Source organism: Odocoileus virginianus, chromosome 8 (assembly GCF_023699985.2).
Source record: "Odocoileus virginianus isolate 20LAN1187 ecotype Illinois chromosome 8, Ovbor_1.2, whole genome shotgun sequence".
In the NCBI taxonomy this organism is placed as follows: domain Eukaryota; kingdom Metazoa; phylum Chordata; class Mammalia; order Artiodactyla; family Cervidae; genus Odocoileus; species Odocoileus virginianus.
The window spans coordinates 2379663-2396638 of NC_069681.1; the positions used below are offsets into that span (position 1 = coordinate 2379663).

General features: G+C 37.7%; 1 protein-coding gene and 1 pseudogene across 5 annotated transcripts in view; one reads left to right on the forward strand and one right to left on the reverse strand.

Annotated features, from left to right (window-relative positions):
• Positions 1–16976, forward strand: part of DIAPH3 (diaphanous related formin 3) — a 549655-nt gene that overhangs the window by 276858 nt on the left and 255821 nt on the right. The window lies entirely within an intron of this gene.
• On the reverse strand, positions 68–372 carry LOC110148907 (large ribosomal subunit protein eL30 pseudogene; annotated as a pseudogene).

Sequence of the window (16976 nt, forward strand, 5' to 3'; positions counted from 1 at the left end):
CCCTCTATATTACTTTTTTAAAAAAACAAAATCTGGCCAGTTTTATTAAAGAAAAATTGTACGTGGTTTACTTTTCACCCGTCTGTTCTGGCCTGTGTCTGATGATAGAATCACCTGGATCTGTGATAGCCAGAGTGCACGCTCTAGTGTTTTCCACATGCTCTGCCCACTTCAGTGCTGTTGCCAATGGTGGACACCAGCTTTGGCCAACATGGCATAGTGCTCTATTTCAGACTTCCTCACGGCCGGCCTTTGTCTGATCATTTTCAGAGGCTACTTGTACCCCAGCATGTACTTTCCACTTTTCATAACCTGCTGGAGCCTAAATTTGATAGACTCCGGTGACTTTTTCATCTTCTTAGTGGCCACCATCTTCCTGCCTTAGGTGTGGGATGCCCCCAACAAAGAGCAGCCGCCAAGATAGCCAGGGAGTGAGAAACTTCTGTTATTACTTCTGAATAAACAAATCCATAGCATAGTTTCTCCTGTGTCACTTTATCTTACCCTCACTGCCCTGACCCTGCCTCCCTGAAATGCACCCCAAACTTTGGTGTTTATCAGTGAGGTAAGCTTCTGGAGGTAGAGACAAAAGGGTCAGCTAGCTGCCATTACATCCAAGAGGCTGAGTTCTATTTTTTGATGTCCAGCTCCGATTTGCCATTTTACTCTGTGACTGACATTTACCTAGAATACTGATTAATCTTGAACATGTAATGTTAACCAATTGGGAATTTATAGGATCTTGCCAAAGTGGCTTTTGAATGTTAGCATCTTGATTGTGATATTTTAAAGACTTCTCAAAATCCCTCTTTTGTTAACTGAAATTCTGAAAGTCAGGCGTACCTAAGATTGCCATACCTAAGGTGTTCACGTGCTGGTCATAGCAAACACCCTCTTCCAACAACACAAGAGAAGACTCTACACATGGACATCACCAGATGGTCAGTACTGAAATCAGTTTGATTATATTCTTTGCAGCCAAAGATGGAGAAGCTCTATACAGTCAGCAAAAATAAGAACAGGAGCTGACTGTGGCTCAGATCATGAACTCCTTATTGCCAAATTCAGACTTATATTGAGAAAGTAGGGAAAACCACTAATCATTCAGGTATGACATAAATCAAATCCCTTACGATTATACAGTTGAAGTGACAAATAGATTCAAATGACTAGATCTCATAAAGTGCCTGAAGAACTACGGATGGAGGTTTGTGACATTGTACAGGAGGCAGTGATCAAGACCATCCCCAAGGAAAAGAAATGCAGAAAGGCAAGAAAGGAAAATAAAGTGAAATCGCTCAGTCGTGTCTGACTCTTTGCGACCCCATGGACTGTAGCCTAGCTGGCTCCTGCATCCATCCACGGGATTTTCCAGGCAAGAGTACTAGAGTGGGTTGCCAATTCCTTCTCCAGGGGATCTTCCCAGCCTAGGAATCGAACCTAGGTCTCCCACATTGTAGGCAGACGCTTTTTCCATCTGAGCTACCAGGGGAGTCCAAGAAGGCAACATGGTTGTCAAATGAGGCCTTAGAAATAGCTATGAATAGACGTGAAAGGCAAAGGAGAAAAAGAAAGATATATCCATTTGAATGCAGAGTTCCAAAGAATAGCAAGGAGAGATAAGAAAGCCTTCCTCAGTGATCAGTGCAAAGAAATAGAGGAAAACAATAGAATGGGAAAGACTGGACATCTCTTCAAGAAAATTAGAGATACCAAGGGACCATTTCATGCAAAGATGGGCACAATCAAGGACAGAAATGGTATGGACCTAACAGAAGCAGAAGATATTAAGAAGAGGCGGCAAGAATACACAGAAGAACTATACAAAAAAGATCTTCACAGCCTAGATAGTCTCAATGGTATGATCAATCGCCTAGAGCCAGACATCCTGGAATGTGACCTCAAGTGGACCTTAGGAATCATCACTATGAATAAAGCTAATGGAGGTGATGGAATTCCAGTTGAGCTATTTCAAATCCTAAAAGATGATGCTGTGAAAGTGCTGCACTCAATATACCAGCAAATTTGCAAAACTCAGCGGTGGCCACAGGACTAGAAAAGGTCAGTTTTCATTCCAGTCCTGGAGAAAGGCAATGTCAAAGAATGCTCAAAGTACCACACAATTGCGCTCGTCTCACACGCTAGTAAAGTGATGCTCAAAATTCTCTAAGCCAGGTTTCAACAGCACGTGAACTGTGAGCTTCCAGATGTTCAAGCTGGGTTAGAAAAGGCAGAGGAACAAGAGATCAAATTGACTACATTCGTTGGATCATCGAAAAAGCAAGAGAGTTCCAGATAAACATCTTCATCCGCTTTTGACTATGCCAAAGCCTTTGACTGTGTGGACCACAAAAAACTCTGGAAAATTCTTCAAGAGATGGGCATAATCAGACCTCCTGACCTGCCTCCTGAGAAACCTGTATGCAGGTCAGGAAGCAACAGTTAGAACTGGACATGGACCAACAGACTGGGTCCAGATCGGGAAAATAGTAAGTCAAGGCTGTATATTGTCACCCTGCTTATTTAACTTCTATGCAGAGTACATCATGAGAAATGCTGGGTTGGAGGAAGCACAAGCTGGAATCAAGATTGCCGGGAGAAATATCAGTAACCTCAGATACACAGATGACACCACCCTTATGGCAGAAAGTGAAGAAGAACTAAAGAGCCTCTTGATGAAAGTGAAAGGGAGAGTGATTAAGTTGGCTTAAATCTCAACATTCAGAAAACTAAGATATGGCATCTGGTCCCATCACTTCATGGCAAATAGATGGGGAAACAGTGGCAAAGTTTAATTTTTTGGGTTCCACAATTACTGCAGATGGTGACTGTGGCCTGGAAAGTAAAAGACACTTGCTCCTTGGAAGAAAAGTTATGACCAACCTAGACAGCATATTAAAAAGCAGATACATTACTTTGCCAACAAAGGTCTGTCTAGTCAAGGCTATGGTTTTTCCAGTAGTCATGTGTGGATGTGAGAGTTGGACTGTAAAGAAAGCTGAGCACTGAAAAATTGATGCTTTTGTACTGTGGTGTTGGAGAAGACTCTTGAGAGTCCCTTGGACTGCAAGGAGATCCAACCAGTCCATCCTAAAGGAGATCAGTCCTAGGTGTTCATTGGAAGGACTGATGCTGAAGCTGAAACTCCAATACTGTGACCACCTGATGCGAAGAGTTGACTCATTGGAAAAAACCCTGATGTTGGGAGGGATTGGGGGCAGGAGGAGAAGGGGATGACAGAGGATGAGATGGCTGGATGGCATCACCGACTCAATGGACATGAGTTTGAGTAAACTCTGGGAGTTGGTGATGGACAGGGAGGCCTGGCGTGCTGTGATTCATGGCGTCGCAGAGAGTCGGGCAGGACTGAGTGAGTGAGCTTAACTGTGAATGAATGGCAATAGGAAGACAAATATAAAGAGGAATGAATTGTGGGTATTCATTTTAGAATAATGTTCTTGAGATATAAGAGATTCTCGAGGGTGATAATGCTGGGTCAGCCTGTCACAACTGTATATTTTTTTGTAGTTTCCATTTGTTGATAACCTGTTGTATTTTAGGTCCTATACCTCACGTGTGGAACATTCTGTCCTTTTGCACATAGCAGCTAAAGATCTTTTATTATAAAAATAAATGTGATTATGTCACTTCTAAGCTTAAAATACTGTAGTGGTCTGAAATTTACCTTGTTACGTTAATGAAGCCATTTTTTGTCCTTTTCATTTTAACCTATTGTTGTTATAGGCAGCATATTTGTTGAATATTGCATTTTTGTTTCAAGTCCAGTGTAATGATTTTGCCTTTTTAACTAGAGTGGTCCTTTTGTTTTAATGTGGTTGTTAGTATAGTGGGATTTGAATCTCACATTTTGTTATTTATTTTCTATTTTTCTCATCTATTCTTTGGTATTATTTTACTCTTGGATTGAGTATTTTAATGACTTTATCTTTCTGTTGGTTGGTTGGTTACTACTTTTTGTTTTATTTGTGGTTGCATTAGGGTTCACATGATACATTTTTAACTTCCTTCCAATGATATGATATCACTCTTTGTGTGGTATGAAGCCTTATGATAACATACTCCCCTTGGGGGTTTGTGCATTTGTTACCACACATCCTACCTTGGGTTACATTTAAAACTCTTAACATGTTCTGATTTTTACTTTCAAGAAAGCAGTTGTCTTTTTTATCTACACACTCCAGCATTCTTCACTCTGTTGTGTCAATCTTGACTTCCATCTGGAATCATCTTTCTTGCACATGAAAAATTGCCATAACATTTCTTCCAATGCTAATGAATTCTTTCACTTTTTCTATGTCTGTGGAAGTCTTTTCTAACCTTCATATTGAAGTATTTCCATTGGTATGGAATTCCGAGTTGATCATTTTTCCTTTCAGAGTTTTAAACATGTTACTACACTGTCGTCTTGTTTGAGTTATTGGGGCGGGGAATTTGCCATCACATGTCGGCTTCTCACAGTTGTTTCACAGCTCATTGATGCCCTTTTATTTTCTTCCCTCTTTTTTCATTTTGCACATATATTTCAGTTCACTAATCTTTTCTTTTATGCTATTTGATGTTTTTCCTATTCAGTTAGCTCAGATAGCAAAGGTTTCTATTGTCGAAATTCAGTGCAGGTATTTTTTAAAAAATATTTTTCATTTCTCTGCTTAAAATCATTAATCTTTTCTCAGCCTTGTCAAGCATATGAATTATAGTAAGTTTAAACTTTCCTGTATCATTCAATATCCCACGAATTACGACTTTTTTCCATTTTGCCCCTTTAGAGCAAGTTCTGTTCCCACCTTTATCTGAGAGTTGGGCACGGTTACCTCCAGTGCTTTTGACTGATCCTTTCCTCAGCCTTGAGTAGTTTTCTCGCATGCATGTGGTGTACACTGCAGCTAACGACATAAGCGGGAGCCTCTTGAGAAGTCTGGAGCTTTCTGTCTGTGTCACCGTTTCCTGGCTGGTACCCTGTCCTGAGAACTCAGCTGCGTTGGCATTCCCAGCTCTTACCTCTGTCTCAGTCATGACGCCTCCTGGCTCCGCTGGGTTCCTTTTCAGACAGCAAGCTGGAGCAGTCATGGAATGTATCTCTTTCGCCTTTCTCAGTCAGTATCAGTGTCTGAAAACTGTTGCCTCTGGGTGTGGAGGGGAAGGGAGATAAATGCAGCCCCTGTTTTTCCACTTTTGGCCAGAAGGGGAATTTCTCTCTGATTGTTCTAATGATTTCTAAATCCATTTCAATTTGTAAAATGATCTAGTATCTATTTTTTAGCCAATGCAGGAGACCCAGGTTCGATCCCTGGGTTGGGAAGATCCTCTGGAGAAAGGAATGGTACCCACTCCAGTGTTCTTGCTTGGAGAATCCCACCATCAGAGGAGCCTTGCAGGCTTGAGGTCCATGGGGTCATGAAGAGTTGGACACAACTGAGCGACTTTCAGATTTCACCACTCCCTTCTTTGTCTACTGTGTTTCAGCTGCACTCATTTTCTGTTCCCTGCTCAGGTTTGCTTTACCCCAGCCGCTCGCTCTGCCTCAGCCCAAGTACCCCTTCCCTGTGGTAGGGCCTATCATCCTGATGTCTCCCACCATTCTCTATGTTATCCTGCATATTCATGAGCACTTATCCTTACCTAAAATGATCTTACCTATTTATATTATTGTTTCTCCTTTTCTTTCCCTTTCTTTATCTCTCTACTTTAGTACATCCATTTGGACCAGGTTCCTGTCATCTTATGTTCAGTGTGATTCTTTGGCACATAATAAATATGCAATAAATAATTCGATATATAAATGAATGAGTAGTTATATCTGTCTCTCATATAACTCCAGAAATAGTCATTAACATTTCATTGCTGAGGCAGCTTGTTCATCCATCTAGTAACTAGTGCAGTTCCGCTGTGAACCATACTTTTATGATGCTGAAGGACAGCCTCCTTTTTTTTATGGTGGCAATTACTCTTGTGTGTTAGCTGTGGGGTCCCCCTGTACTTGAAGTTGCTTCTAGCCCTGATTTCTGTATGGTTCATCACTGGAGCAAATTTATTTTTAATATTTAAAGATTGACTTGAGTTAATGATAAATTACTTAGTGTGTTTATGGAGGAGCTTAAATTATTGAGCTGTTGAATTCAAAATTAATTTTGGGGAATTTTGTCAAGTTTCTACTTTTTCTACTTTGGTATTTTAAATCTTCTAAGTAGACAACTAAAAAGTGGGGCATTTGAGTCCATAATAGGAATTATGGTTGTTTTTTGGTATAGAAACATGATGCTTTCTTGTTAGACCATCTATGTAGTATTGAAATTTTATGGCACAATCTGCTTAATGTGTTTCATTTGCAAAAACAAAACATCATTATAGTCACATGCTAATTACTAGCCATGAATCATTCATTTGAAAGAAAGTCTAAAGCATTTTGTAGTTATAAGCAAAAAGGTCTCTTATGAGTCATCACTTTACAGACAACATTGTTTTAAGGTTGATTTTTAGATTTGAGTATCATCTAGTGCCTAAGAATCATTTTCTGTATTCTGCAAATCTCATTATATAGGTCTAGATGCTATCTTCTAAGACTGTTTTGGAAACATAATGGAAAATGGGATACTGGACTTCTGGAACTAAGTTACTATAGAGTTGGGCAATTTTATTGTGCTGGTGGCTTAAGGTGTAATTACAGTAGATATTGACGTGTTTATTTTATATATTATTCTTGAAGCCATCTGAAAAGCTCTATAAACGTACATTTTTAGTAGAGTGAATGCTATAACCAATATTCTATATTTAATGGCTGTCCCCTTTAACACAAAGGTGAACATTTGATGAAAGTAGATTGTATACATACTATGTATATAGTCTTAAATCATCTTCCTATAAATAACATTATATAAGAAAGTATTGAAAAACTTTACATTGAAAAACTGATGGACATCACCTTAGCTAACTATTATGTATTATATTATTATAATACATGAACATATATATATTTCCTTTAGTATACATATATATGTAGAGGACGATAGAAAATATGATGATGCAAATGATACAAAATGGAAACATTCTGTTAACCTACGTAAAGAGTTTTTGTATTTTTAAAACTAAACTTGTAATAAAAGCATTTTTAAATTCCATTTACAGTAATAAAACCATAAAATAGGAACAAATTTTTAAAAATCTGTGGTGGTCTCCCTGGAGGCTGGGCTGTGCACATGCGGAGCAAGATTTGCCGTGGGGCACCTGTTGCACAGCGAGAGTAGCACAGAGATACCAGTGGTCCATCATTCCTGGGAGTCATTGGAGTTCTGGCCCTGCCAGTGTGGAGATAACTCTCACTAACATACTTGGCATTCACTCAAACAACTGGTAAGGTCGTCCCTTAGGAAACATGACCAGCATCCTAAAGGAGTACTTACATTAGGCTGACCTTAACAAAATTAAGACTACAGTCTTTTCTGGGAAGGATGAGTCCTAACAAGTTAGAGGGGCCAGGGAAACAGAAGCACCTCCCGCTTTCCACAGAATATGAGCCTAAACCTGTTAAGACTATAAATAAGCCTATGGAGAAACTTAAAGGTGATGACCCAATGATTGATTTGCCTGCTAAATCAAGAAGGAACAGTCTTCAAAGTAGTATTATACTTCAGGAGTTGTTATGGCATTTTATTATTTAATTAAGAAGTTGTGGCTAGCTGGTAAAGAATCTGCCTGTAATGCAGGAGACCCTGGTTCGATTCCTGGGTCGGGAAGATCGACTGGAGACGGGAAAGGCTACCCACTCCAGTATTCTAGCCTAGAGAATTCCATGAACTGTATAGTCCATGGAGTCCCAAAGAGTTGGACAGGACTGAGCGACTTTCACTTTCAAAGTTAATAAAATAGAATGTATTGTCAAAGGAAAAAGCAGTCAAATCAACAAGAGGGCCCAGATTTTAGATTTCAAATGTAAAGATGTTAACATGGATATTATAAATATGTTTAACAAACTAAAGGAAATTATCTTTGAGAATGAAAGGAAAGCAAAACTGAAAAGTTCAGTAACTGAATTAAAATATTCAATATGTAGGTTAAGTATATTGGAAATAGACAATCTAAAACACCTGTAATTGTAGTCCCCAAAGGACAGAGAGTGAGATTGTGGCTGGCAAAATATTTGAAGAAATAAGGGCAAAGAAATGTCAAATTGAGTGGAAAAAATAAACTTATGGTTCAAGAATCTCAGTAAACCGCATTCAGGATAAATATAAAGAAAAAGGCACATTCTAGTCAAACTGCTTAAAGACAAAGATGAGAAAGTAATTTGAGATGGAAGGAAACATATGAGAAAATAAGGAGATGGATATAGCTGATTTTCTAGAAATAATCAAAAGCAGAAGTCAACAGAAGGGTGTATTTAAAATGCTGAAATAAATAAAACTCTATAAACTTAAAATTCTCTACTTAGTAGATACCCTTCCAAAATTGGGTAAAATGAACACACTTTAAAAAGCGGAGAGTTTGTGCCTGTCAAAGCTGTCCTACAAGAAAAGGTAAAGTTGTCCTGCAGGCCAAATGAAAATGATACTAGATGAAAACTGGTATCCACAAAAAGAAATCAATACCATGTAAAATAATAAATGAACTGTGCTTTTTTTCTTCTCATAGTTTACTTAACAGAAACCTAATAATTAAAAAATGATGTTTCAGGATAGTGTTTGTATGTATATAGAAGCAGAAGATGTGCTGGCAGTTGCACAAATGGTCGGGTGGGATGAATGGAGTTGGACTACTGTAGCATTATGACGCACATGGAATGAATCAGAGTGTGAGGTGTGACTGACATGCTGGCGGGGGGAGTCAGGAAATGAAAACCACAAAAAAGCATGATACTGACTAACAGTCACTCTTAATAGACTACATAAAGATGCAGACTGTTCGTCCCAGAGGAACCAGGGAAAATCAGGAGAAAAAAAAGGAGTACTAAAAATTGCTTGATAAACACAAAACCTGGAAAGGAGAACGGAGATGTAAAGGGCAGAAAGGACAAACACAAACACATAATCAGCAGTAAGAAAAGTAGCATCACTGTGTGTATTTCAGGGAATGCATATTTCAAGACAGATCATCTGTTAAGAGATAGTGGCATTACACAAGGATGCAAGGAGTAATTTACAAGAAACAATCATCTTAAATATGTATGCACCTAATAAAGAGCATTAAAATTCATGAAACAAAACCTGTGGAATGAAATGGAGAAATAGATAGCTTCCCAATCATAATGAGATTTTAATGCCCCTCTTTCATTTAATTCTAGTAAAAGTATATCAAAAAAGAAGACAGTAAATATTTGAAAAAGCAAGGCTGACTATCAACCATATTGTTCTAATTGGTATTTATAGAAAATTTCACATGTAACTGCAAAATATACATTCTTTTCAAATACACATGGAACATTCACCAAGGTAGACCATATGAAAACATAAAATAAGTCTCAGTAATTTTCCAAAGATTGAAATCTTATAGAGTATGCTTTCTGTATAAATGGAATTAAATTGGACAAAAACAATAATAGAACATCTCTCACTGTTTCAAAGTTGGATAACATAATATTAAATTGTTTGTGGGTCAAAGAAGAAATTACTTTGAAATTTATGAAAATGAAAGCACACACAAAAAAAACCTAAATTCTCAAATTTCAATCAGTAATCAAAGAAGGGAAACTATTACAGAAAATAATCTTACTGCAGACCCATATCATATATAAACATACATGAAAAAATTGTCAATAAGATATTTTTGTATCAAGTAGTGAAGTGCATAAAAAGGAGAGTATATTGTTACCAATTTGTACAAGGTTGGTTTAACATTTGAAAATTAATTAATGTAGTTGACCATATTACAAAAAAACAGGAGAAAAATCATACAATTATGTATATACAAAATAAAAGCATTTGACAGCATTCTATCCTGTTTATGATGTGTAAGAACTCCTAGCAAGTAAAAATAGAAGAAAACTTTCTCAACCTGATAAAGGACATCTGTGGAAAACATGGGACTGTCCTCATGCTTAGTTGCCAAAGATTAAATTCATTGTCATTATATAATATAATTTGGAAAACAGACAAGGAAATCTATTCTTATCACTTTTCTGTATTATAATATATATTCTAACTTGTGTAATAAGAAAATGAGATAAAGGCTGGTATGTTGGAAATGATGTAAGTGAACTTATTATATATGTGAATACATAAGGAATCTATAGGAATCTTAGAAGGTCACAAAATAGTCACTATATGAAAATCAGTTGTATTTTTCTATATAAGCAATGATATATTGGAAAACAAATTAAAAATAGTACTATTTACAGTCTCATCAAAAGTGTAAAGTACATAAGGATGCATTTCACTGAGCATGTGCAGATTTTCTATACTACAACTCCCAAGTTATTGTTGAGAGAACTTACAGAAGTTGTAAATAAATGGTGATATATATACCATGCTTCTAGAGTGGAAGACTAAATTCGTTAAGATTACGTTTTTCCCTCAAATGATCTATAGATTCCTAATACATACAGTCTCAACCAGTCCCAGCAGGTCTTATAATAGTAACTGACAAGATTTTACAAAAATTCATATGGCATGGAAAGGACTTGGAATGGACAAAATCAATTTTGAGAAAGACAAATTTGGAGGACCTAGAGTACTGATTTGTTATCAAGACAATAATGTTTTCGCTTAAGTATATATAAACATTTTTCTTAAAAGTTTAGAGTTTAAAGACTCACAAAGATACCATCAATTGATTTTCAACAAAGACTTGAAGGCTAGTGAGTAGAGAAAGGAACTTCTTTGTACCAAATAATGCTGTGAAAAGTCCTTCATCATACCATGTGTGCATGCTAAGTCGCTTCAGTTGTGACCAACTCTGTGCAACCCTATGGACTGGAGCCCACCAGGCTCCTCTGTCCATGGGATTCTCCAGGCATGAATACTGGAGTGGGTTGCCATGGCCTCCTCCAGGGGATCTTTGTGGCCCAGAGCTTGAACTGCATCTCTTAACATCTCCGGCATTAAAAGGAAATGGCAACCTACTCCAGTATTCTTGCCTGGAGAATCCCACGGACAGGGGAGCCTGGCGGGGCTATGGTCCATGGGGTTGCAAGAGTCAGACGCGAGTTAGCGACTAAACCACCACCAGTGCCACCTGGGAAGCCCTCATCATACCATACAGACTAGTTAATGAAGGGTGGAGTATAGACCTATATATGAAAATATAAAATAAAAGCTTCCAGAATACAGTCTAACATTGGCAAACGAGGCATAAGTGGTATAAACCACTTTGTAAAAAGGTTGACAATTTTTGTTAGGTTAAGTATACATTTACACTGTCCCTTATAGATATTTAATAGAAATGAAAAGACTCAGACCAGAGTTTTCATAGTATCCCGTGTGAGTGTCCCTGGGCTGCCACAGCAGAGGTCCACAGTCTCCGTGGCTGAGACAACATTTATTCTGTCACACTCCTGGAGACCTTTGGTCCCGCATGACGCTTTGGGAAGGGTTGGTTCCTTCTGGATGCTCTGAGGAAGAATCTGTATTTTACCTCTCTCCTAGCACCTGGTAGCCTTTGGTATTTCTTGACTTGCAACAACTTGCCATTCTTTGTTCCTTCTTCACATTCTTCACGTTGACTTCTCCTGTGCGTGTCTTTCTCTCTCCTTTCCCTTAAAATGGCATGGCATTAGATTCAGGGATCACCCTGAATCCTGCATGATTTCACCCGGAGGTCTTTAATACTCAATCATACTACGTGTATGCAGATCTCGAAGTCATTTTATTGAGTGAAAGAAATCAGATACAAAAAGTGTTTACTGAAAGTTTCATTTATATGAATTTCAAGAACAGGCAAAACTTAGTTATAGTGATAGCAATGAAAACATTGGTTTTCTGTGTTAGCATGCGGATTGTCTGGAAGCAGACGTGAATGAATTTAAGACACCAGAATGGTTCTGGGTGTTATGCCAGCTTTTTAATTCATCAGATATGAAACTTATGTGTGAAGAAGGTTTTGCTAAGACTGCCAAATTAAATAAGAAGCCTCTCGCTCTCTAACTTCACAACTTGCAGATCCTGAGTATCTGCAGAACTCATTTGGACCTGCTATGAAATCCTTAGTGGTCCAGAATTGATAAGCATTTGTACAAAAAGAGAAAGCATATCTGATGTCTATAGCAATTGTCTATTTCTTGACTAGCTGAAGGAATATACATTTTATCCTTTTAATATTTTTTGTATAACTCTTGGCTTTATCTTGTTCCTATGGCAAAATGTAAAAAAAATGCCATATGTACCTTGCTGTTGTATAGTTTAAAAAATAATTTTAGCTTATGAGTTTTATTATCATAAGGGCACATTTATTTAAAAGAACAGTCTTGATAATTTGAGCACTATGCAGGAATAAGGCACTTGAATAGCTATGTTTTTGATGCCTTTCCTGAAGTGCAATGAACTTTTTTTTTTATTCTGAGGATTCTGGAGATCATGAAAATATTGGCCAGCTAAACAGTAAAAGGAAGATACTTTTCATATAGTCTGCTTAGGAAAATCAAGTTCTAAACCCTTTCCGAAGGGTCTTAGTCTGTCGTTAGACCTTCTTCCTTCTCAGATGGCACTTTCCTCCCATCCCTGTGTCGTTTTTTCTAGTCTTGTCTTTCACCAAGATCCACTTGTTTTTTTCCCCTTCTCCTTACTCCTCACACCCGTCTTACAGGGAGTGGAAGAATTAGCTAGTATGAAAGTGTGAGTGGCAAGTGCGGTACCAGGGGACAATAAAAGTGGATCTGGAAATATTTAGGGTAGTTGGGTATACCCAGAATGAAAGAAAGGAATGTGAGGAGTAGCTGGCAGAGCTCACAGCAGGGGCTCTCGTCTCCATAGTGTTTTATCTAATAACTGCTATGGGGAAATTAAAGTCTGCTCTTGTCCGTAGGAAAATACGGTAGAAGTAGTTTGAGTATGAGATGGCTTTTAAGTTACAGTTGTTAATTTTATGATGCTCTGAGTGTCTTGCACACTTAGTTGGCAGCAAGTTAGCTCTAGGCTCATGCCCTCTGGCCCTGTGATCTTGCAAGAGTCATTTAACTTTCCAGAAACACTGTCCCATTATTCCTTGTAATTATGTATTTAGAAAGTGTCTAAAGTAAAGGTTTAAAGCAGTATTGATAAGTAAATTAAGACTCAAACTAGTAGCTTTTCAGTCATCAGCTTACTTATGTTAGAAAGTCAAATGAATGATTAATTGGTCTTACAACTTTAGGGAAGAATAATAAAGATATGGAGTGTGTTCTCAAATGTCTTGTGAGGTGCGCCTGCACAAGGCTGCAGGCAAGAAGTGGGGGAAAACCCAACAAGTTTTGAAAAAGTTTGCTCCTGAAATACCATGTTTGTAAAAGAAACTGAATAAAGAGGACCAGATATGGTGTTAAATGTAGTTGGTATAAAAATGTCAAATAGATTCTGTTTTTCTCCTCCGTGAAATAATAGATAAAATTAAAATTATACATGAAAAACATAACCATAATGAGATTATGGGAGATTATATCTCCCGGAAGACTTTTCCTCCTTTTTGCCCTTTAAGACAGATGGCAAGAATTCGATGATACAAGGGCAGCAACCACGACTTCTGTGCAGCTCACAGCACTGAGTGGGCGCCCAGTCAATGCTTGTTGGTTCATTGATTTTCTAAAGGTCTTTTCGTCTTACTTTGTACCTGCTCCAACCATACAAATATTGCCAATGAACAAAATCTTGAAATAAAAATTACCCTTTGTGTTCTGGATATTGGTTTCAATTTTATCCAGTCTCTATTCTTAGGTGTTTTTATTCTGGCGTGTGACATCTGTGGTCATGTGATGGGGTGGTTGCCAGAACACTACTTGCTGCCTTCAAAAAATAGTAATAAATTTTAAAAAAAGGTAGTAAAATCACAGTATTTTTATTTTCTTTCTTATGCCATTAGTTTGATCTCCAGAGTATATAACTCAGTGTTATCAGATTTTGGTGTTGTGAGTTTACATTGCTAAGACCCTCTAGTAATAAATGTAAAGGATACCTCTGGAAAAAATGAATTCTAATTTGTTCTAACCTTCTAATTATTTGCTATCTTATAGTTAAGTTTTGTAGTAGTCTTTCCTTTTTTTTCTTTTTTAATGACTTTCTGTTAGCTTTGAGAGTATTTTTTGAGCATCATAGCTCTCCATTTCTCCATCCAGTCTAGTCTTTGGCAGACAAGTCAGAGTTCTAAAGTTTTGAGCAAGGAAACCAGAGTGTATATGTCCAGTTTGAAAGAGCGTGTGAAGGGCTAAAGAAACCTTCAGGATTAAAAAAAAAAATTTTTTTTTATTTTTAGCCTTTTTTCTTTGATCCCATCTGAAGAAATAGACTTTGATTTGACCAATAAGAAAAATAACTGCTGTTATCTTTATAGATCACAAGATTTAGGTCTTAGAACATTAGGTTTCATTGAGGTCTTTTTCTTCTATTAAATAAAAGGGAAAGCCATTTGGTCTGGGGCATCAGTGTAGGCTGAATGGTAGACTATAAACAGGCTCGAGTTCTGGTGATTTCTCAAGTTCCTTTCCAATATGGTAATTTTGTTCACTAAAATGCATTTGTTTAGTATCAGTCAAAATACTAACTTTCCAAAATTGGGAGGCAAAAAACAATATGAAAAGGATATCTAATTACAAAAAGTGTTAAAAGATCTGTTTACATTATCCTTCCTGACTTTGCTTTGTCGGGACTTTCCATAAACTCATAGCACTTTTTACTGCATTACATCAGACTTACTCTATTTTTTCAAGGAACCTGTCCCTAGTGCCAGGTAGACTCATTACTCATATAAATCTAGGTTATATTTTTTTCAGGAAAATTAATTACTTTGTACTGGCTACACATGGTGAGCTTGTCAGTAGGAAAGCTTTAACATACTTTGGGGTAGTTTAATATAGGCTTTTAGGAGTCTATTTTCTCTTTGCACATGAGATAGTATATTAATATATGTTAAAATTAATATATTTTGCAATAATATTTTGCATCAGGGATTAGAGAATTCTTTCCTTGTTTATTGTTGTTTTTGTTCAGTCTCTAAGTCATGTCTGACTCTTTGCAACCTCATAAACAGCAGCTCGGTGATTCCATCCAACCATCTCATCCTCTGTCATCCCCTTCTCCTCCCGCCCTCAATCTTTTCCACCTCAGGGTCTTTCCCAGTGAGTCAGTTCTTCACATCAAGTGGCCAAAGTATTGGAGCTTCAGCATCAAGAGTCTTCTTCAACACCACAGTTCAAAAGCATCAATTCTTCGACCTCAGCTTTCTTTATAGTTCAACTCTTACATCTGTATGTGAATACTGGAGAAACCATAGCTTTGACTAGATGGACCTTTGTTGACAAAGTGATGTCTCTGCTTTTTGATATGTTGTCTAGGTTGGTCTTAGCTTTTCCTCCATGGAGCAGGTGTCTTTTAATTTCATGGTTCTTGTTTATAGCAAAGTACAAAATACATGACTTCAGAATCATTAATGAGGGCATAGATTGAAAGCAAAGATGGCTGTGGGTCCATAATATACCTTCTGAATGGCTATAACTGTATGTGTGCATGTGACTACTCCCTTAAGGCTGAATTAAAAGTAAAAGAGTATCATACAGAATTGGTCCAGTACAATATAGTTACGTACAAATAGTAAATTTCTAATATTTAACTAAGGACACAAATTGCAGGTAAATAAGTGCATTTGGAAACATTGTTTAACAAATGAAATGACTTAGAAGTAATCACAGCTTATGTCTACTTTCTGTCTGTTTTTGCACATACAATGTCCAAACAATGATTTGTGCCCACTGAGATCACTGCGGATGGTGACTGCGGCCATGAAATTAAAAGACGCTTACTCCTTGGAAGGAAAGTTACGACCAACCTAGACAGCATATTACAAAGCAGAGACATTACTTTGCCAACAAGGGTCCGTCAAGGCAAGGCTATGGTTTTTCCAGTGGTCATGTATGGATGTGAAACTTGGGCTGTAAAGAAAGCTGAGTGCCGAAGAATTGATGCTTTTGAACTGTGGTGTTGGAGAAGCCTCTTGAGAGTCCCTTGGACTGCAAGGAGACCCAACCAGTCCATCCTAAAGGAGATCAGCCCTGTGTGTTCATTGGAAGGACTGATGCTGAAGCTGAAGCTCCAATACTTTGGCCACCTGATGCGAAGAGTTGACTCACTGGAAAAGACCCTGATGTTGGGAGGGATTGGGGGCAGGAGGAGAAGGGGATGACAGAGGATGAGATGGTTGGATGGCATCACCCACTCGATGGACATGAGTTTGAGTGAACTCCGGGAGTTTGTGATGGACAGGGACGCCTGGCGTGCTACGATTCATGGGGTCGCAAAGAGTCGGACGCGGCTGAACTGAACTGAACTGAAGAATGGGTATCCTAAGAAGGCTTCACTTTGTTTTTCTAAAATTTATTTTTATTACTAGAACCACTCTATAAAATAATTAGTAATGTTTCCTGTACTTTAAAAAATTGGCCCTTTTGAGCTTACAGTTTCTATACTTTGTTCTAGGAGAAAATATTTTCTCTAGATGGGAGCTTGAAGACATTGCTTGAATTCAAGGAATTTTAAGACATTCCTTAGAGTACTTTGTAGAGGGACTTCTTAATAACTGTGTTAGTTTAGGTTTTAGAGTCTTGATTGTATATGCGTAAGCATTTAACAGGTCAAGTGAGTGGGAGGATACTATATGTACATTAGATATTTAAATTATTTGCTGAGAAAGTATTTAGTAACTCTAAGAGTTCTGTTCATCTGACGATTCTCTCAGAAGTATCTCCTGAGAGCTCTTTATTGCTCTGGTTTTGTTAGATGAGTTAACTGGGTCATCTTTCTTTGTTATTAAGGTGGTATCTGTAGTGTCCTGTTATAGTCTAATAAGTT